We start from the raw sequence: 23,022 nt of genomic DNA, 5'->3' as shown, positions 1-23,022 counted from the left end.
TGGTGACCACGCCCTTTCCTCCAGGTGAGAGATGTGACAGTTACATGTAACCTCACCCTTACGTCTCAACTATATTTGGGGTGCACGGTTTAATGAATAAGATAGGTATATTTATAGCATGTTCTTATGTATACAAATAATATATACTTACCATTGTGTCATTCTGAAGCGACGCGTCAGCGAAAGGGTGCATAAAGCTTCATATTCTATAAATCCCAGCTATATTTTAAAATTATCATTTGCTTTTTTTCAGGTAAAGTACCAATGCTCCATACACTTCTGAAAATTCCAGAACATGTTAAGGTAAACTAGACTACCTATTAAACATCACTACATATACCCCGGAGTCCCTGAAAACAGTTTAAAAAAATATGAATATATAAGGAGACTCCCTTCTTCAGAATAATAACGGCCTCTCAAACTTATTTGCCCTGTTCAAATACATCTACATAGGTACTTTTTTATAATGATTAGTTCTTATTCTGGGCAGCCATGGCTGGTTGCGTGATGTCGGCTCAAACTGGATTCGTATTAGAACTGACAAACCGGTTGCGTCCATTCAGTAACGGACCCTGATGACCGGGTAATCACTGGGAAAAAGTTCCAACTCATTGATGCTTAGGTAGCCCGCCATTAGTCCACGCTTTGATTAAAATTATTAAATCTCGGCCACACGGCGTTTCAACATAGAAAATTGTTTCTAATAGGCTTAGTTAAATGTCTTATTGGGATTGGGTTTTATTGACGGGTTACTAATTAAGTTTCTACAATCCGTGTTGCGTAGGATTTTGATGTCTCTATAAGATGACAATCCGAGGGTTAAATTAAATATAAAATTTGAATTTAGAATAATAAATTTCGAAAAGAAAAATGGCCGTACTGATTACTGTGCATTAAACGGGCGGACAGGTGCGAGGGCCTCGTCCCACCGGCCGGTTATTTTCAGGCGAACTCCGAACTATATCGGTGCTGGCACGTTTCGTTTTGTGTTTTGGAAAAACAAAACTTCGGGCGTAACGGTGAAAAATCACCTCGCACTTTATGATTGATCATTTCGTGAAATTAGGCCTGTTCTCGTTCGCACGTTAGATCTGGGAATGAAGACAACCGATTATTATTCATAATTTTATTATTATGCTTAAGATAGATAGATATTATTTACCTCTGCCTACCCCGCAAGGGAATACATTAGTACAAGGCGTGAGTGCGTGTTTTTTTATATTATTTATTCTTATACAAAGGTACAAAAGACAATAAAATTATCAATCTCTACTTTTCTCCTTTAATATTTTATATTATGCTATAGCTCTTCCCGCGATCTTCGCTTCGCCTTAATAAGTTTTCCCGTGGGAATACCGCGATAAAAAGTAGCCTACGTGTTAATCCAGGGTCTCAGCTAACTTCATACCAAATTTCGTTAAAATCGGTTAAGCCGTTATGGCGTGAATACACGCATACATACATACTCACAAACGTTCGCATTTATAATATTAGGTAGTAGGATTTTTAACCGTATTATATTTTTTTGTTTAGTTCCATCCAAGCTTCATACGGGAACAAATCCACCCGTTCCCAGACTTTAGCCGTGAAAGCGCAAATGTGTTGATTTAAAGAAAAAAGCAACCAACACCAAGTGAGATATTGTGGTAATTTGCTGATGGCCGTTGTCTTGACGCTTTCATAAGTTATCGGTTAATTATAGCTTTTTAAATGAACTTACTCGATGTTGTTTAAAATTACTTAAATAAAATGCGCTAAAATATGCGCGCGAGTTCTTAAATGGCACTTGTAAACGATTGTCTATATGATTAATTAAGTTCTTTAAAAATATAATTTGTGTTTTTGTTGCTTATTACTTTAACTCACGGAGATAATATGTAGTATTTTGGATATAAGTATGTTTTCTTTTTCAATTTAGATACACATAAGAAAGCCTTATATAAGCCTTATACTCAATAGTGGACGAAAGAGGGCTGATGATATGTTTTCAACATTTCCCAAGACTTTGAAATATATCTATCACTTCCGTATAGTGAAGTAAGTAATAGGATACAATAATCACTCTTCTTATTGTGTGCGAATCGTATCGGGTGACGACGACAAATCGCTCGTGCATAATCGTAAATACGTTTTTTTACCTCACCTATTCAGGAACAACAATCGAACTATATCCGGTGCCGTGAAGAAGCCATACTGTGAGACACAAAACATTGCTCACCGTTTAGCCACTCGAAACTCACCACTAAGACTATCGTACCAGAGTACTATATGCAAACCTGTGTAGAAGTTTGCATTCCAAAAATAAAAAGCATATCCTTTATTTGGTTACGCTGCAGATAGTTTGGCACCAAAAAGGTTTTTTGTAAGCGCAAGCTTTGTAAAGGGAACTCCTTGCTTCCAAGAAGTTCGCATGCGTCCGCGCGGCTCTTACTGGCCAGTCTCAAACGAGGTTGCGCAATTTACCAATTACTCTTTGCATAAGAACCTCCTTAGTAAACAACTCCATGCTCGTTCTGTTGATTATTTTCAATCATCTTGATGTGGGATGGGATGGGATATGTTGCTTATATCCCTCAATTGCAAACTAAAGTTGCATGATTGATTATTAAGACTGATTATTATTTATCATTACTTACATAGTTTGTACAAATGTATTTTGTACTTCCTCCTAGGACTGAAAATATACAGTGTTATTTTGGGCTCGACTTCAACTGCTTTTAGCTTAATTTTGTAACCATTAAAATTAACACATTGTAGCTACCAACATTGCGTAATTATTGAAATAGCACACGTTCGTAATACTTAAAATAAAACGAAGTAATAAAAGCCTTCATGAACCTAATTATTATTATTTAGACAGAGAGAGATAAGATAGGTAAATTCAGATGTTAATGTTATATGCAAATCAGAAGTTTCAAGATAGACTATCTTTACATGTAACACTATACAGCAGAAAAACATTCAGTACGTAATTTCAAAACGATCAAGTGGAAACGTGACACCTTCAAGTGTTCCGCTATTGACCAGCCAACTGGCGTATCGAGTGGAGAATCGAGAACCAGTCGAGAATGAATCGATTCGGAGACGCTGCCTTCATTCACAGATTACTAGCAGATCTTCGCGAGCAAACGCATCCCATTCAAGACAAGCGAGTAAATCAACCGAGAACCGAGTTACTGTAAAAGGCAGAACGGGTGCGGGCTCGCCGAACGGAAAACAACTTTCAGCGGAAGGTTGTGGAACCACTTTCGTCTGCACGCAGTTTGAGATACGGCTTTTTTAGATGGCTATTTCTGTAGGCTCTCTGCTCCAATGTAAAATGCAGTATGTACTTTAAAGTTTTTTCCAACTATGAACCGTATTGTACTGCGATAGGCTTTAAAATGATGTTTTGTGGTATGGAGTTGTAGCGTTTAGTAATTGTCGGTGAATTTATGAATGAAGCGCAGCGTTGCGAGCGGAAGCTGGTCGGTGGTAGTGGCTTTCCCGCGCTGGCTGGTTTCATTAATAATTAAAACACTGCAACTGGATGAAATGGCCGGACGTTGAGATGATTTCTAGCCGCTCTCGGCGCGGCGGCGGCGGCGGCGGCGCGAACGCACCTTGTAAATGAAATAAAACTACTTACATATGGAAATTGATGTTGGGATTGTGTAAACTTTCCTTTGTTACGTTGCATCAATTACCATTTTTGTCGTTGTATTTGTATGTTTTATTCTTACTCTTCCTGATATTGGAAAAGCAAATAGATTAGTAGTAAAGAGACAAGCACCAGGAACCTGATCCCAGAACATGAATTACCCTACATGAGTAGAACTACCAAACTTTCTATCCACAAAAAAGTTCCTTTTGTCGGTGTTGTACGAGTAATCTTCCTAAATAACACTGATGCATCATAATAATGTGCATCATTATACAGTAGCCCGTACCGTCTCTGTCTATCATTCCAAAGATGGCTTGCATTAATTTGTATCTACTGACCGCAGAGTCCACAAGGCACACGAAATAAAATTTGACCACGTCATTACGAAATTCATAATCCGCTATAGAACGAGATGGATAGAGCTGTCACAACCCGTGTTAGAAGCAGACGGATGACGCTAGATGACGGATAGAGAAGGAGCTATATGGTCGGTAGTAGTGGGAGAAGGACAGATGCAGTAGCAAGATACGCCGCTGCGTCCGGCGTCCGACTTCCGGCGCTAGGATAGTGGCAGCTACTGTCTTTTACATGAATCTAAAATGGCTATTTAGATCGACATCAATCGATATATCTTGAATTAAGATTGGTTTATTTCGCAAAGAAAAATATTGCGTAAAATAGAAATTTGTGTTTAAATTCACGGCTTGACGTTACACGTGGCTGTTACCTATTATGCACAGGATATGATTACCAGTTGCGTTTGAAAAAGTTGTCACATCAAAACCACAAACTTTTCTGTTTGCGTAAATTAACAAAAAATACCGTCAGCTTAAACGCACTTTACATAATCTGGTTAACTGGTGTGCCACAAGGTCCTGCGGGCCTCGTCCGGTGCCCACGTCCTATTTACTCGCATCAGTAATTGTTGGCCCGTCTTTTTGTTCATCTCTGACCTTAATGCCCTCTAGATCCGATTCCCTCAGTGGCTTTATTAGATTAGCCGCAGTTTTTCGTTGTATCAATCTGCCTGCTACCTTACATGTAGTACGGTTATTTTAGAGTTATGTTTTTGTATTATAATAATTATTTTTATTTAAAATACTTATGCTTAGATATTTATCAATCTAGTTTAGGTTATAAATATTTATGTATATATTATAAAGTTAAGTAACTTATTTCCTGATAGCGAATACAGTATCTTTATTCTTTTTTTCTGATAGAAAATGAGAAATAACTTAACCTAAGCTTTTTAATGAAGTTTAATATCTAATTAGCTCCTTCCTCTGCCCACGCCCTGTACAGTAAGTTGTCTGGACTTATTTTTATCACAATTAAAGATAATTCCATTAATAGAACTTCATATTTAACAATATAATCATTTAATTTCAGAACGCGTTTTGGCGTGATCTTTCACTTTGTATGATTCTATTTTCAGCCAGCAACTTTCTTGTTTTCTAAGTTGGCAGCCCTGCGGGGTCCACTCTGTCTAGTCTATGCATTAATGGCCGCCACTTCCGAGGCGCACACCCCGCTAATAGTGGCGCTCTTTTTGTTTCTGTCTGCCACTCAAGAGTAACTCGATTAATGCAATCAGAACCAAGCCCTTTGACTCCACAGACCCTTACTCTGTGAGACAATCATGGGAATTAATTGTGTTATTCCTGGCAATGGAAGTTTTTGTGTTTTTGCTAAAATTGAAATTTTCAAATGTTTTCAGTTTGTTACACGCAGCCGCAGGTTACACGTAGACAAGAAGGAAAACTGTAAACCAAAATTTTAGAACGATGTTAAATACGCACTATTTATTCTCTGATAGGTTTTTTGTTGGATAGGTTTTTTGTAAAAAAAAAACGAATTATACCTCTACAGTGAATTTTGGATTACGGTACTGTTAATTAATTAATGATTTTTATTGCGCAGTATATATTTATTGGGTATAAAATAACATCCGCTGGCCGTTTCCATTCAGGTTCACACGAGCCTCAAATCCAAGCCTAGAGATGAAATGAGTTAACAAAATGTTTGTTCACATTTCTACTCAATTAACTGGTTCGTTTCATTCATGCTTAATTATTTACGCTTCCGAAACGTAATTTAAACCCTGTCTCTATATAAATATGGGCTAATCATGCCTGTAGCCTCGACTTGTCATGTGACAGAATCGCGTCGAACACTCATTTATGAATGAACGCACAGTGGAGCGACTTCCGGCTAACTGTTGAGATAGTACGACACACTTCCTGGTTCCTGCCATAGTATCTTTAATTAATGTTCGAACATAAACAGACCGATATCTCGACGCGACGCGCGACACAAAAACAACCTCAACCTGTTGGATTAAAGTTCGTGTTTGAACGAGCGTAATAATCGTGAGAGTCGATTTCTGGTATCGAGATCGCTTGCAATATGAATAAAGATATTCTGAAACTGACCAAGTCTCTCGCCTGTGCCGAAAGCGTTCTTAAGTGATGGTTATAAGGTGTTTTTCGTGGTGGCTCGCGGGAGCGGTGGCGACTCGTATCCTGTCGAGCGTGTTTCTCCCGGCCCTTCCCGGTGTTTCACCGTTACGCAATATATTGTAAATAATTAGCGGAAGGAGATGCCCGTGTCTTATGGAGATGCTGGCTTTCTGGTTTTTTCACCGGCCACTTCCGGCTAACTGTGTAACTGTGCATGTGGGCACAGCGAGTACTGCGCAGTGGGCAAGGCTCGTCACGTGTTGCGTGGTACCTCGAATAAACTTAACTTTTCACGCGTTCTCGTAGCAGCGTACACTATGACTATTATACGAATTATTGTGATATGTGGGGACATCTCACACACGGCCATCCGACCCCAAGCTAGGCAGAGCCTGTGTTATGGGTATCGGACAGCTGATATATCTACACAAATATGTATATAGATAGGTACATAGATATTAAATTTAAATATCAAAACCATGACCCGAGTACAAATATCTGTCTTTAAACAAATATCTGCCCCAGCCGGGAATCGAACCCGGGACCTTCGGCATAGCAGTCAGGGCCACTAATCACTACGCCATTTGCCCGTCATTAAGATGAATATGCATTATTTTATGAAATTTTGAATAAGTAGCTTTTCGTTAAAATTCAGCTTGGACATTCGAATACTGGAGATTCATTAACTTTCAACTCTATTTGTCGCTGTGGCGCTGTGCCCCAACATGGTAGTCGCAACTACCTACAACAAGTGCTAGTTAATACAACTACAAAACAAGTGTTCACAGTCATTCACTAGCTGGTCTCCAGTTCTCTACGTCGGCGGGTAATTGACAAGTGTCGTGTGACTAGTACTAGTAGCGATTTCTCGGAATAGCAAAGCCTCTTACGAAGGTTCATTCATACTAATTCTCTTTCACCGGTTAATGGCGCAGCAAAAAAGGCAATTGAATGGCTCGCAATTTTCTGTCGAAGCTAAAAAGGGTGCGGAATTTTAAAGAGTGCTTTAGGGATGTGCTTTTAATTTAGCTTGTGCTTCTGAACAGAAAAGTAAGATTAAATGTTGTCCTTAAAATACCTACAAACTTATAATTTAAAGAAGGTGCACAATATCCAGTTGAAGAATGGTTCATCATCATCAGCATATAGCAACATCCTCTCCCAAAGCACGCCACAGGATGCGCTCTATAGCTTTGAATAATGGTTGAATAATAATTATGGCAATTTGTGTATTTTTAATCTAACTCTAGATGCAACAATATTTTGTGATGGAGCGGGCAACTTTGTGTTCGAAATTAATTAGCAATTAATTACTTATTTACTTAGCAATATCTAAGCTTAGTTAGTTTTATTTTGTTATGTTCGAAATTAAGTATTAAAAATATACTTTATTGATAAAATGTTTCATGTCATCACTTGTGTCCGACTGTGCACGACTGTGTAGTGACGACCGCCGAGCGCGCACCGCGCTCTGAACCTATCTCTAATTGCAGTTATAACTTTCAGCAAATTGCGCTCCTCGCCCGATCATATAAACTTTAAGCTCTCTACGGTCGGTTATTGCAGCTTCTGCTTACAAAAATATTCTAAGTGAAACTCATTGATTTAGTCACTTAACTTTACGAAGTTTAAAAAGAGTAAATAGCATTTTTTCATAAAGTATGAATAGGTATAAGTTTTTCATAATTTATATTGAACTTGTGACTAATTTGGTAACGTATTTTAAATAAAAAAATAAGGTATTTGTTTAACGATTGTGCACATTGACTACATGGCTAACATAATTCTAATACAACAAGCAGTTAAATCCTATCGAACAAAATCTAAACACACTGCTCTATTTGAATAACATAATTATGGTGAAGCGAAGCTCTGGATACATATTAAAATATACATATTATATTGATAATTCTTTTTTAATCGAGGTTCAATCAGGTCGGACCGGTCCTCAAATGTGTTCCACGCAACATAAATAATATAAATAAATATAGTTTGGTCGCCGTGCGAAAGCGCCGCGCGTGAGAACTTACCATCGACCAATCGGGACCCGGGGTTTTATAAAAACCGACAGTAGAAAGTCGAGTCTATGGGCAAGACCTATCCGGAGTTTTTGGACTACGGGGAGTAGTTTTTAATTGACTTTCGTCTAAATAATGTATAAATTTCACGCCGAATAAAAATTATTTTTTCTTTCTTTCTGCTTTTAGAGATTTCGGAAACCTATAGCTACAACTTACTTATAAAGAGATAACGACTAGAAAGTAATGAAAATGATAAAGGATGAATGTTATATTACCTACCTGCTAAGTACGGCGAGAAAAAATCCTTACATTTAAAATCAATCACATAATAATAAAGCTCTAAGAAGCATGACTTTTTCTAGGCTGGTGAAGAACACACAGCTTAAAAAAGTAAAAACAGAATAAGTTACTAATTTTATTATTTAAAAAATCCGCGAGTTGGTATCGACCCTTATTTTTTATCATACGAGTAGTCTATATATCTTTTCATTTATGTCTGGGTCCAATCTGCAGGGTATACGAGGCTGGGGCTGATCTTGTAGTTCTTGTCTTCATTCACAGAGAGACCTCACATCTCTGGTTTGTTTCGGGACAGTTTTTGTAGCCATCTCTATGAGTTAGTAAAAAACACGTTAATGACGCTACTTAAATATGCATGATTTAATACACTTGATTTTTTTTAACCTACAGACATAAACCGTCTCTGTATCTATATCATACTTTTCTTTTAAGTAAGTGTACAAATGTTTTCAAAATGGTTCCATAGTTGTTTTGGTAATCCGTACTTATACTTATAACATATAAATAAAAAACCGGCCAAGTGCGAGTCGGGCTCGCGCACAAAGGGTTCCGTAGTAAGCACAATAACTTAACCAAAATTACAGTTAAATCAACCTATCTCAAAAACTATAAGAGATACTTTGATCAAACCAAAAATCGTTGAAAGAGTTAATTAGCATGCATCACCTCTATTTTTTTTAGAATTTTATACCCCGTAGTTATAAAAATAGAGGGGGGGGGACATACTTTTTACGACTTTGAGAGCTGATATCTCAAAAACCGTTCACTTTAAGAAAAATGTTTTTTAGAAAACTTTATATCATTTTAAAAGACCTTTCCATTGATACCCCACACGGGTATGTACATCGAAAAAAAAAATTTCATCCCTCAGTTACATGTATGGGGGGCCCCACCCCCAATTCTTTTTTTTACTATTTAGTGTCATATTTTTGTAGCGGTTCATACAACACATATTCCCATCAAATTTCATCACTGTAGTACTTATAGTTTCCGAGTAAATCGGCTGTGACAGACGGACAGACGGACAGACGGACAGACGGACATGACGAAACTATAAGGGTTCCGTTTTTGCCATTTTGGCTACGGAACCCTAAAAATTGGCTTATATATCAGTTAAGAAACAGAATATATACCTATACATATACATATTTGTTTTGGAAAATAACTCTAAAGACAGTCCTTTTCAATTCACTCATTGTAAACAAAAGCTGTAGGTATATAGTAATTAAGACATAATTATTCCTATTCGTTTATTTAGGAAGACACTTTTAACACAAACACATACATAAATCAGACTACAAAACCAAAAAAACCGCCTAAAGGGCTTATTACGAACAATTAATTTATTCCAGATCTTTTCACAGCTCCAAATATAATATTTAATTAAATCGGGGCCAGTGACCTCGCTCAATTAATTTAAAACAAATGATTATAATATCTATTAAAGAAATCAAGATACGCTGAAGTCTGCCTCGCGTTTTATGCAAACAGACTATTAAATCTGTGGCGTTATCTACAGAAGCAGCGGGACTCCGAACTAATTAAAAGTATCTGGATATCTTATCTGGGACCATAAGCAACACTATCGGGGGCTTATGTAACCACGCAGCTACTGCAGCAGTATGCTGTCAGGTTTTCACGAAGACTGGTCCTTCTCATTTTAGAATGACTAGTAGCAGATCTCTACGTTGCTGTTAGTTAAACATGTAGGTTTTTTGTTTCAGATTGAGATATTCTTTAACTTGGATATTTATCATAAGCTTTTCAAAGGTAGCTTTTATAATTATAAATAGGTATGGGACGTTGTTCGTAAAATGTTATATGCTTATACTTATGTAATATTACATCTTAACAATGTTTCCTCTAATACCACACGCTTTCCTGAAACTCACTGCCATTGATCAGCGAGCATTATATCGAAGCCTGAATCGAGCGATCTGAAATATCAATGTAAACGAAGGTTTCCCAAGCGAACCAAATAGTCACCTTTACCTTTATCTATTAATGAAGCAGTGTTTTGAATAAAATAGTAATTAATACCATAGAGTCAATATTTACGAACGATCCACCTCGTAATTTTGTCCGCATAAATTTACAATTTGTGTATAGCTTTGCGTATATATTAATTTGTCGGCGCTCTATGACTGTCGAGGTATGTTCACACGTTATAGAATTAGGAATTTCCTTTTATTTGATTAGTTTTTTTATGGACTTTAAGCGATATTAAATTTAAATTACAATTTACTTTATATTTAAATATGGGTAACGAATTTCAGTTAGATATTTGTTTTTTTTTTATAATTTGTAGTACTTAGTATGTTTTGCATGTATAAGGGTGCTTTTCCACCAGAGATGTGCTATGCAGCTATGCTGCGAAGATGTGATATCTACGCTACGAAAATATGTGACCGTTTCCACCAATACTACGCTAGGTAGCTGTGCGAGGAAGATGCGCTACGAAGATGCGCCGCCGCAAAGTAGCTGTGCGAGAAAGATGCGCATCTCGAGCTATGCTATGTATCGATAGTAGGGAAACGACGGGGGCGGCGGCGCCATAGCTACACCACTCGCGATGGTCCATAGCACATATCCATAGCACGCATCCATAGCACACATCCATAGCACGCATCATTCCATACAAAAAACATATCTTAGTTGAATCCGTTTCCACCAGTGCTAAGCTATGTGCACTAATAATTATGATTGGTGGATATCAAACGCATCCATAGCATCGTAGCATAGCACATCTCTGGTGGAAAAGCACCCTAAATCCTTATTCTTATTTTTGCTGGTACAACCCATGCCTAAGGCGCCTCAAGAACTTCTCAAGACAAAGGCAAAAAAATCGATAACGCATCCAAGACTATTGTCTTATTTAAATGTTATCTGACCATTTACGATAAAGCCAGGTTTTCCCATAGACGTAATGCGCCTCTCTGCCCGAGGCCTTGAGTCACTGTTTGTCTTTCTTTGTGGTCATCCGCGGTGTCGCTTCAGCAAACAGACCCATGGCCGGAAATTTGTACGCGTCCAAAATGGAGATACAATCACTTTTACTTGACGTTACGACGACTGTTTAAACATAATATATGCTTAAATCCTTTTGAATGAACAGTTGCTTTCTCAGTTTTACAACTTCAACTCTGAACTGAGTATAATATCATTGATGCCATAGGTATAACATGAAAAAATGGTTATTTGGTTTCGTTAGAAAAGCCGCTATTTACTTTGGAATCACATAAAATCATACATATTTGAAAGAACTGCTTAATATTCACATAATCATCTACACACAAGTACTTATTCTAAGTAGATACAAAGCATATTGATCTTGAAGGTGGAGCTTCATTCAGCGGCCGCTCCCTTGTGAATGGTGGTCGCTCAATGAAGTTAATGTACCGTGCCACGAGCGTGGAGTAGGACCATTGATTTATGGCATTCTATGTGGACGTCACACGCCATTGCCTGCTGATACTAAGTGGGATCGAGAGGAAATTGTCTCTGGATAGTTATTAAGTTGCAAATATTACAATGATTTACTTAATGAATACAAAGAACTTTAAAAAGACCAACAATAAAAAATACAGCTATACTATACTCTGGTAATATTACAGTTTCTTCCCTAATACTTGACTGAGATAATTTGCTTACACTGGACATAGGTAACATCTGCATTGATTGATTGATTAAAAATAAAATAATGAACCTATTATAATCATCAGTTTGGCGTGCAAAAAGCACATTAGCAGGCAGGTGCTACTATTTACTTGCTGGAGTAATGTTAATGAGATATTTTATGAAATGTTATGAAAAACGGGAAATTATGAGTGTTTTACGAGTCGAACAACTTTAAGTGTGGCCAAGAAATATGGGTTTTTTTTGCTACATATAATTAGAAGGCTTTATATATTATCACTGATATGATGACTGTGACCAAATATTCCATTAAATTTTAAGAAATCGGTCTGTGCATGTTGAAATACCTTCGACCTACTCTTCCAACATATTACTGCCTTCTCAAATATAAAACATAAGTAATACAATACGATAAACTGTTATTTGCACAGACTTAAGTATGTACACAAACTTGTGGTTTTAAGAAAACGAAAGTGTTATAGTGTAGTTGTACTTTTAAGAGTTTTTTTGTAACTTCGAGCGCCTTTGTAGGCCATAAACTTAAGGCATAAATTCATATTTGTTCTTTTACACTAGACTATATACAAATCGTTATTAAAAATAATTAAAATGCTAACATTAACTTTTTATGTATCCCGTTGTCAAGGGATTTTTATCAGTGGGTAAGTAAGATTTAAATGCATAACGAGAGTTACTTGATAAGCTTTTACATCGTATTTTTTCAATAAAACTTTATTGAATTTTGATAAATGATTATTAGAAAGGTATTTGTAGAATTTTATGGACAATAATTATAATACCATATCACTAATAATAATACCTATACCTATGATATACAATATGCAGGTACTTACTTTAAAAAAAGTAAGTACGCACGTTGAACTCTTTTCTATTGAATTTATTAAATTATGATCGAACTAACTTTCATTGATTATTGATTATCAGTTTTTACCAGTTTATCAGTGAGCTCAAGTGAAACAGTTTGGACTATTGTCAAATGTTAATTGTCTATGAAAAATATTTTATTGCTATTTAAATTTGTTACTATATTATTAGATGTTGCAAAACATTTGCCAACCAAAATCGATCAAGAAATAAATCAAAAATAATTATTCAATTTATCTACACGCCAACGTATCCACTAGTAATAGATGTATTCATCACAAATATTCATGGTTGTTCATAATTAACACAGGCTATAACCATCGGTTAGATGTAAATTATATCACTATAACATTATAGTAAATAATTACTGAGGAAGCACGCAACTGGGCTGCCATCGTCTCATTTAATTAAATGTATCAAAGTATCGACTGTTCGTAAATATGTAGAGTAGGAATAATGTTACAAAATATTTGAATCATTATAGCTATCCATAGTTTAATTAAATTAAATCATTTTTCCATCAATTATTTTTCATTACATTCTATGCGGGGATGTGAGTACCTGCACCCTGCACGTGACACGAATTTTACAGTTCATTGGAATTAGCACAACGGTTCAAAATATGTTTGAGCTCAAATGTAACTATTAGCACAGAATAATAATTAGTACCATTAGTGATAGATCTAATAGTGATCTACTAATTACTTATTAATGACTTGAAGTATTCTCCATATCTTTCCTAGGCTTAGAAACTTAAACATTACAATATATTCAGTGGCGGCGATGGCCAGAAACTAGTTCGTATTCTCCAGCCGAGAATATTTACGATTCCGAAACCAAATTGATATTGAACTATAAGAGTATGTTTAAAGCTTCATTGAATAATAAATAAAAGTCAGGTTTTCAAAACTAGATGTGGAGGTAGATTGGGAAACTGACAGAAACATGGATCCATATGACAGCTACAGACGCAGACAAAAATATGGCCCTGATCATTATATTTGGAGTTTTATTTGTTTATCGTGAGAAAATTATCTACTATCCACCCATGTAAAAAGTTGATTTTGTTGCTGCCGTTTTTTACATTTGTATCCAAGTACCTACATATAACTTTAAAGTAAAGTAAAGTAATACAGTGTTATCAGAGTTTTAGTTAAAAATATGCAGAGTTTGTCGCCTTATTTTATCAAAATCATATGACGTACTGAGTAAACATAATTTTAATAAAATTTATAAAAAAAAAAAACGTTTTGTCTACGGAATCGGAAGCTGTCCGCAAAATACCTAACTATACTTTCATAGTTTCTACAAGAAGCGTGGGTATTTTTTTATTTCCACGTTTTCTTACAGTTGACCACCCGCGATTAACAACCTATTACGATTATTTAAGACGGGGAATTAAAATTTAGTTTCGAATCTATTCTCACAGTGGTTTTAATGAGGTGATTTTTTTGGTAGTTAGGTAACTTAAAGTTTTTTCTTCGTATAAGGGGCCGTCAGTACTCGGATCAATTATATTTATTTCTTGAAATGGTACATACTTATACAGTTCAGTTTTTTTTATCCTTTTTGTGACATACATAAAACTCCACCCCGTACATAAATCCGCATTGCGCAACAGAAAATTCCCACCAGACACTTAGCATACAATTTGAGCAGTACAATCCTCGGAGGTCTAATTTATAAATATTGGATATCTTTTCATTCGAATGCAACCTTCTCGCTGATGAAAAGATTTGGGCATGTTCTCATGAGCTGCGCATTGTGGGCCGCCGCCGCGGTCGCGAACAAAACGACGCGCAAACCAAATGTACCCCTAGAAGACAGGGTGGGTCCCGGGAATACTGCTCCATTGGACCCTTTGGATGAGGACTGTGTGTGGCTGCGACTGATGTTGACTAAATTGCATGTGTGATGGTCATCACTGAATTCACTTTTTTTTGTAGCTAGTATGAGTGAGTGTGCATACTTAGTACAATGTAAGTGTATGATATGTAAGTATTATCATTTTATACGTACATACATTTATCTATCTTCAAAGACTGCATAACCACAGGACAAAATAGAACCATAACATAGAGTCATCTCATACTTATAAGTCATCTCATATCATTATTAAATGTTAAATCAAAAGTGCCCCACTGGGTTCAACGCTCAAGTCGAACGTGAAATGGAGCGGAACCATAAAAAGTTGAGCAAAAGGCGTCGAAAGAAGGCAGCGAATTTTAGTCAAACCTGTTTAATGAGGATCGAATTTAAATACGAAAACACAGTTCCCACGGTGACGTCGGAGAACGGAAGCTGGAGGGAAAGAGACAGGCTCATATTGATAGAGGGAGAAGACATCATTGCTACGGGACGAAAGCTACCCAACTATTTGATTCCTGTAATAGCTTTATAGAAGCTAAATTTAATATCATGCTGTAACAGCCTACACTCTGGAGCGACGGCTTTTTACTGGTGGCAGGTGAATGGATGAGGAAGGTCGAGGATTGAGGGTTGGGGTGCTCCTTGTGGTCTATGCTTTGGAAGGAACCGGTAATGAGTAGATGAGGAAGGTAGAGAATAGAGTGTTTTGGTGCTCTCTCTATGTCCAGCATACTAATGGTATGATGATAACATTATTTAAATATAACATAGTCCAACATAGCTTTCATATGGACTGATTATTTTGTATCTTTGAAGATATAAGTGACCTTATAAGCTGTAAATTTCAAGCAAAAACTGCAATCGCTTTACAGCTGTGGACTTAATTGCATCGTTTTCATTCACGTGATTTACTGGCGATGCCAAAATCTGGAATGAGTTTGAATAAAATCCGCCTTTCGCTGTCCGTTCCCACAGTCTCTCTTCATAATATTTATTTATTTAAATTTTATTGTAAAAACGAATATAATGCTATAAACTTTTTCTAGTAGTCGATAGGTCGCTGCTTGCATCTTTTACTAGTGTAGTGAAATACTTGAATAGATAGACTTTACAATTTATTAGGTAGCAATCGTGTTCTTCTAAATTAAAATGTTCATATTGCTAATTCAACTGACAACCATTAAAGCGCTGTTCAGGTAGGTACACAACAACATTTTGATTTAGAAATGTACGGTCAGGTGCAGAGAAACCTGACCCCCCTCTCATAGTAACAATGCTTCTGAGGGGGGTCAGGTTTATCTGCACCTTACTGTACCATATCAGTGTATGTATGTTTATTTGTGTGTGCTTCCTCTGTGACTGGGTACTTCCGATCAGGTGTCTTCTGGAGAGATATTTACTACATGCTCTTATTTTTTATATACATACACCTATCTTAATCCGGCTTCGTTATAAGAAGTAAGCCCTAGTCGAGATGTTGACAACCAAACTAATTTAGTAAGAAACGACAGACCTTACCCCTAAATCAATAAATTACCAAAAGTACCTAATAATAATCCATTTTTTCTCCTTCCCATGTCTTAATAAATCAAAGTATCAGACGTTTAAACTCCTGGCAGTCGAGGAAAAGCCCACTTCACATGTGGAGATCTCAGAGGGGGGTAATAAAGTTCACGGGGTGAGGGGAGGGGTATGCGGAGCACCTGGCGCTTCCAACATCGACACAATAATTTGTTCCTCTTTACAGGGGAAACCAACCCTTGTTACAATGTGTGAAGAGTGTGAGTTGGTGTAGTGTGTAGATGCTGCTGTTGCCTTGATCACTGTGATTTGTTGTGGGACTACTTCGTCCTTATTTCGATTTTGGATTCTTTGTTCTCCGTCTGTTCAGCTTACTTGCTCTCTGAGCTATACTGAAGTAACCTTACTTCTCTTTCTATAAGCCAGTCTCAATAACTCTATCGATAGCTGACAGTTACTATCATACAATTTTGACTGTTAGCCTAAATTATATTACTTTTTTAAGTAAAAAAAGGCTTTTGTTCTTACTTATAAATTTAAATAATAGCAATGTCAGTAAAATGTTTCAAACTCTTTTATTTACAGAAGAAAACCTAAGATTTAAAAATAAATTGCTTAAATAAATAAATACATGAAAAAACGGAATTGGTGAATATTACTTTAACCATTGGTTGTGAAACTGAATGTGGCAACGCCGCCACATCTCGTCCTGTTTGCACAAACGTCTGGGGGTCACTCTATGTGACGAAAAACAAAGTTACGAAGCCCTGCTGCACGAACCGCGACTCTATGTCGCTGTATTAAATGTGCCAATTGCACGATAGTTCTCATTCGTTACTTTTTCGTCAGTATGGAGCAACTCTACAGTTCGAGTGAAACTCTTTACGTGGAACTTGTTACGTTGGTTTACGTCATTAACGGACTCATTTATTAGCAGAATTTACGTCTCGGGAAATCTTTTTACAAAAAAAAATCATCATCATCATCATCAGCCTATAGCAGCCACTGCTGGAGGTAGGCCTCTACCAAAGCACGCTACTGGATGCGATCTCTAGCTTTACGCATCCAATCATATCCAGCCACCTTTCGCAAGTCGTCACCCCATATAGCCGGAGGGCGTTAAAGGAAAGTACCTTTTGGCATTTCTCGCGCACAGAAACAAGTAAAGAAAAAAGTTAAAAAAGTAATTTAAAAAATGAGCATGTCTGTTTGTTTTTAGGGAGCTTTCGTCTTACACGTAAAATCTCTTATACATTTCTGCACCCACTTATTTTGCTGTTAATAATATTATCCCAAATATAATTATGATAGGGAGAGGCGAATAGAAATAAAATATGATTGTCATTATTAGTTTCTTAGTAGATATTCCCTGTATCATGGCACAGTGAGCCTGATTAATTAATTGAGAAGAAACGTAAGCTTGTATTGGATACCAGTACAAGGTGCGATGGAACACAATATAGGTAACTATGACTAACGATGAAAAAGTTACAGTTAATTATTCGTGCGAAGCAAGAGTAACTTTTGAGGTTGATTATATGAGTTGCATAAGAGTATCCTCCACTCTACAAAGTATAATGCTATAATAGGGAACAGAAAATTAAGGCCAATTATTTGTCCTTTTTTCCGTTTATAAAGTTTGCAAATATAACCAAAACAAATTTTAAACATACCCATACCTTTGGAGTTATACTATATTTTTTACCATAGACCATATCCATAACCATACCGAATCAAATTTTAATTCCACATGTTTCACTTGGCTTGGTGACAACCATCGTACTTCCACAATGGCCGCCACTAACCCGCCGTGAGCCGATCCGGAAACTGCCATTAACATCAATATACCTTCCCAGAACTCATCCGACAATCCTTCTAACTCAAGTTTTTTTTCCAACTGTCCACGTGCTATTGAGGAGACAAATACGAAGAGTCAATGTTTGACACGGGCCGCTAGAGCCGCGCCCAGCCCATAGATAACAATAAGTATTGAACCTACTTTTAGTGAAGTCTGGCACTCCTTGCTGCCTAACCCTGAATGAGTGTGGATTGGATTTCTTTCTTTATTCCTTGGCCAGTATCAAATCGCTACGAAAGGGTTACAGTTGAAACTAAAGCGTAACCCTTTATTGTGGCGTAGCCGTTGTTTTTTGAAGATTATGATAGCAGAGTACTGAAAGATTAATGCAACATATGTGGCAATTTAAGTAATGGTTATTTTGTTTGGTTATTAATTAAAATTTGTGCAAAGATAAGAAGTCAAAATAAGTTAAAAGTTTTTCATGATGTAAGTGTAAAATTTTCTAATATTATGCGATTCGTAGCATGTTTGCTACGAAATTACACAACTAATGACCACTATAGAAATTGATAAAAACTTTGCTCGTTATCCGGACCGGAAGCGCTACTCGGGCGAGCAATCACTGTAGACAAATCTATGAATGAGCGCACGGTTATCCTTTGTCAGGGTACAAAAACCGAAGCCTCGGTTGATACCTGTGCCTGTGGCAATCCCGTCTCGGCAATATTTACTACGCCTCCCGTCCCTTTCACTTCCTCTACGTCGGCGACAACCTGCCGCGAGCGAGACGCACGACGCCGCCGCTCACACCAGAGGGAGACGGCAGATTCATTCATAACCGTGTCCGCCGTCGACCGCCATCCGGTCCGCGCTTTGCCTCACGTGAAAAAATAACACTTCATCTCCTTCTGACGCACAGTCTCCTCCCGAGTGCGAGCAGGTGGGCCCGGATGTGCGGAGCGCCAGCGCCTTCCGACGGAAACCGACAAAAAACTGTGAGAGCGACGCTCCCAAAATCTGCATCTAGACGAGTCGGAGAAACCACACGAGTGACGTGTAGCAACTATCCTAGTGCTTGCGGAGATGTCGAAGTACCGCGGTTAATGAGGGGGACACTCGCAATTTTCGTAAGCTCGCTGGGAGTGACATTGTGGCGAGCTTCGCCCCTCCGCCGGCACCCATTCAGCCAGTCGCGCTCCGGCATCGGAGACTCGCGCGCGCGCCCACTCACGCTCGAACCTGGAACCTATTCCTAATTTGATATGACCGGTCCGAAAAACAAAAAACTGTCGCGCCAGCACCGTGTTCCGAACGCCACGGTGACCGACCGAGTGGATTTTTTGTAATTAGTGTTTTTTTGTGTGTGATATTATTTTCACGGGAAATACCTACCTACTGAGCCTACGATGTCCCGAATTGTACTAAATGGGTAATTGCAGTATGTCATTGGATAATGGGCCCCGCTGATACATTTTGCGGCTGGATCGGGGGCGTGGGTAGCCGCGTTTCGCACTTGACTCTCGCTGCTCTTTGTTTGATGTTCCATTTGAATATTTTCAATTCAACAATGCATTTTTCTGTTGCCACGACGTGAATACGAAATGGTGGTGTATGCTGGAGCTGGATAGGCGGTATCGGACTGTATTGTTTGGTTTTCGATAACACGCGGTGGCTATGACATGACTGCATAACTGTTTTGTGATCTGAATGCAGATGAATCAATAGAGTTGTAATTAAATTAACTCTAAGCATGTAGGTACTATAACATTATAACGCCCTGATTCAAAAGCTAATTCCAGGTTATGGCCTAATGTATCGCATTCGTAAACAACGGCATAACCTTAAATTAAACTTAAATATTATTTAATTTAGGATCCAAAGCGTGTAACTAAAACTGATTTTGACAACAGTGTATGTGTATAAGCAGGTACTTATGCCTAATTCTTATGTTTACATTTAAAAAATTTTGCCTACACTTAAGTTAAACGAAACAGTCCTTTTCAAATTTAGTTTAACTTCGAACGATGACTCCAATACTCTACGCACGGCCTACCTACTTACACACGAAAAGTAAAAATAGTGCTGTCATATTCAGGTAAGTTGTTATCAGACAAGTTTGTCAGAGCCGTGGGAATGAGCTGCGAGGCTAAACAATGGGAGAGATAAGGCTCTGTGGCTCTACCCTCTATTACCTTACCTCATAATGGCCACGCTATTGGGACGATGAACGAACCTGAATATGTAAAGAGTGAATTACTGGAAGATAATTCGTTAAAAAAGGGATGAGTGAAAAGGGGAAGTTTTGTTTAGAATGTTTTATTTTGAATTTACTTAAAGAATGAGATTAGGTTCTCAATTGATAAGTAAAGTTTTAACATTAGGCTTTATACTTAGTATTTTATTTAGGTTTCCTGTTTGTACTTAAGTGTTAAGTGTTTAGGTACTTTAGGTAATATTCAAAATAAGCAAGAAAATATATTCACAACTAATGTTAAAGCAAATTTAAATAAATTTAGCATGATAACTACATGGCTCTTCCACTCTTAAAAGTATATTACGGTGACCCAATTTACTAAGGGGGGAGGGGTTATTCCTGTTTGATGTATTTTTATTTTTTAAACATTATGTTTGATTACTGCCTATTTTATGAAATAAGTAGTCATTTGCTTAATTCCGATTATGTAGGTATACCAGTAACATTTTTTAGTTATTTACTTTGCATATACATAAAAAACTATCATCATTCCGATTGCAAAAGTCAACGTAATTTCAAATGTTCAAGGGGAAATTATGCATTTCAAAAAAACGCATTAGAAATGTAAATCAGTAATTAGTAGGTATTAATAATCGGATAGGCAGAGCGCGGGCCGCGGGTTGCACTCACATCCGGCCGCGGCGGATACAGGTGCCATTTATTTGGCAGCCATGTTGCAAATCGTTACGTTTAAAAACCTCTTTTTTTAACACCTAAAAGGAACTTTTAAAAAGTATTGTCTGCTATATTTTTAAAGCTCGAACCTTTTAACATCTGCTTCGTTTCGTTGAATATGTCTTATGAAAATTATACATTGTTATTGTACGCACTTAGGTAATTTCGGCTGTATGTAGTTTGCAATTAGTAATTAGAATCCTAATGTCTTAAGTCTTAACTTCTATAATAACAAGAGCAATTTAATTATACAATACAAATAACATTATCTTAGTCCAAACCTTCAAAAGGCTAAGTAAAAATATCAATAAATCAAGCTTTTTTTCCATTGACTAAAAAATATATAGGTAGGTAAGGTACTAGAACTTTGTAGTAAGATTTTTGAGTATTACATAGTCTATAAATTTGTATAATTATCACAATAGCGATTTCAGAACTATGTACTTGTACTTATAGTAAGAGGAGTATAAAAAATTGTTAAAGAAACCTTCTATGCGCAATTAAAATAACTTTTTAAGTTTTTTGTTTAACGGCCAGTCATTAAACTATTTGGTGAGCCAGTAGTCTCCGCGGAGGTCGCACCACGAGGGGCAAAGGTTTGAATTTTCGCAGCCAGCCGACCGTGGCACTGACTCACTTCACTCACTGCCACGACAAAGGAGCATTAAACCGAACACTTACATTCTCAACCCAAAAACCGTGCGTTACAAAAAAGATACGTAGGTTTATTCGACCAAATCATTCGATAACACGGTACCTACAGCTTAGTCGGTTATTTTTGTTGTAAATATCGTTGTTTTCACACTGCAGTCCGAATTTAAAATGTTAGTTAAATTTAGCTTTATGTTAATAGACACTAATATCGCTTGTGTCACCACTGGCTAATTCAGAGGCTGAGTGACGAACTGGGAATGCGAAAGAAATCGCTACCCGCGGGTTTACGATAGTGACCGAAATAGGCACCCCACGGAATCATGACGCGCGTTGACAGATAAGTTGATGTAAGAATAAGAGCCTGTCTCAAGATGTCTAGATAAAAGTTAGCATGCTGTTAAAATCTTATGGAATTTCAGAGACTTTCACAGAAACTTTCAGCAAAATTTATTGCTTTTACAAATTCGAATATGATAATTAATACAAACAAAGTAAATGAACAAAAACAAAAAACTGTTCTCAAATGGGAATATTACATAAAATGGCCGCACCGACACTGAACTTAACCTCACCGTGAGAATTTGCATACAAAACTTCTGAAAACGCATCTATTTAAATGTTTAACGACAGCGGGGAATCGTTTATTCCATATCAATTTCAGAATTTAGAACATTTACATTTATATTGAGTTTTAACGAAATACAATACCTAAGCTTTAGAGTTTATTCAGGGCGTAAACAAAGAACCCATCAAAATATATTTTTCCTCTTCGAATTTCAAACGTAGAAGCTTATCGAGCGGTTGCGTTTATTTTTCTCTAAGATTTTTCTCGGCTCGTACCGTGCGCATGCGCGTAGGCGACGGGAGGCGCCAGCCAATCCGCGCGCCGCGTGCCCCCGCCTCGGCACGCCTCGCCGACACACTGAAAACTGCTGAAACGATACCATTCTCAATAACACGCTATATGCCACCTTATTACATTATCTCCTCCAACAAAAAAACTAGTCTTCCTGACACCCATCATTTAATATGTATTTCATCAAATTGATTAAATCGTGGCACACGACTTTTTCCGGATATATATGAAACCTAATAGTGAAAAAAGAATGTAGGAATAAAATCCTTTAAAAATATATAGGTAATTTATATTGTGACATTACATCACACAGCTAGTAATTTAGTATCTCTACTTACGTCTAAAAAAAATAGCGCGAGTGTTGCGTTGGGTACGTGAGTCACGTAGCTTATCTACCCTTTTTTTCTCGATGCTACCAAAAGTGGCAATAACTTAGGTAAGCAAGCTG

General features: G+C 37.2%; 1 protein-coding gene across 4 annotated transcripts in view; it reads left to right on the top strand.

The window, feature by feature from the left end:
• Window positions 1-23,022, top strand: part of LOC105382345 (ETS-like protein pointed) — a 114,116-nt gene that overhangs the window by 46,126 nt on the left and 44,968 nt on the right. The window contains exon 1 of one of the 4 annotated variants that reach the window (XM_011552210.3): window positions 19,319-19,477. The exons of 2 other annotated variants lie outside the window; for them this stretch is intronic. The gene's annotated coding sequence lies outside the window, so the exon portion shown is untranslated. Of the gene's footprint in view, window positions 1-19,318; window positions 19,565-23,022 lie in introns of those variants that run through there. One more of the 4 variants, XM_011552209.3, reaches the window with a different exon arrangement.

This window comes from Plutella xylostella, chromosome 25, assembly GCF_932276165.1.
Source record: "Plutella xylostella chromosome 25, ilPluXylo3.1, whole genome shotgun sequence".
Taxonomy (NCBI): domain Eukaryota; kingdom Metazoa; phylum Arthropoda; class Insecta; order Lepidoptera; family Plutellidae; genus Plutella; species Plutella xylostella.
Note: the sequence above shows the minus strand (reverse complement) of the source record. Positions and strands in the feature narration are given on the sequence as shown.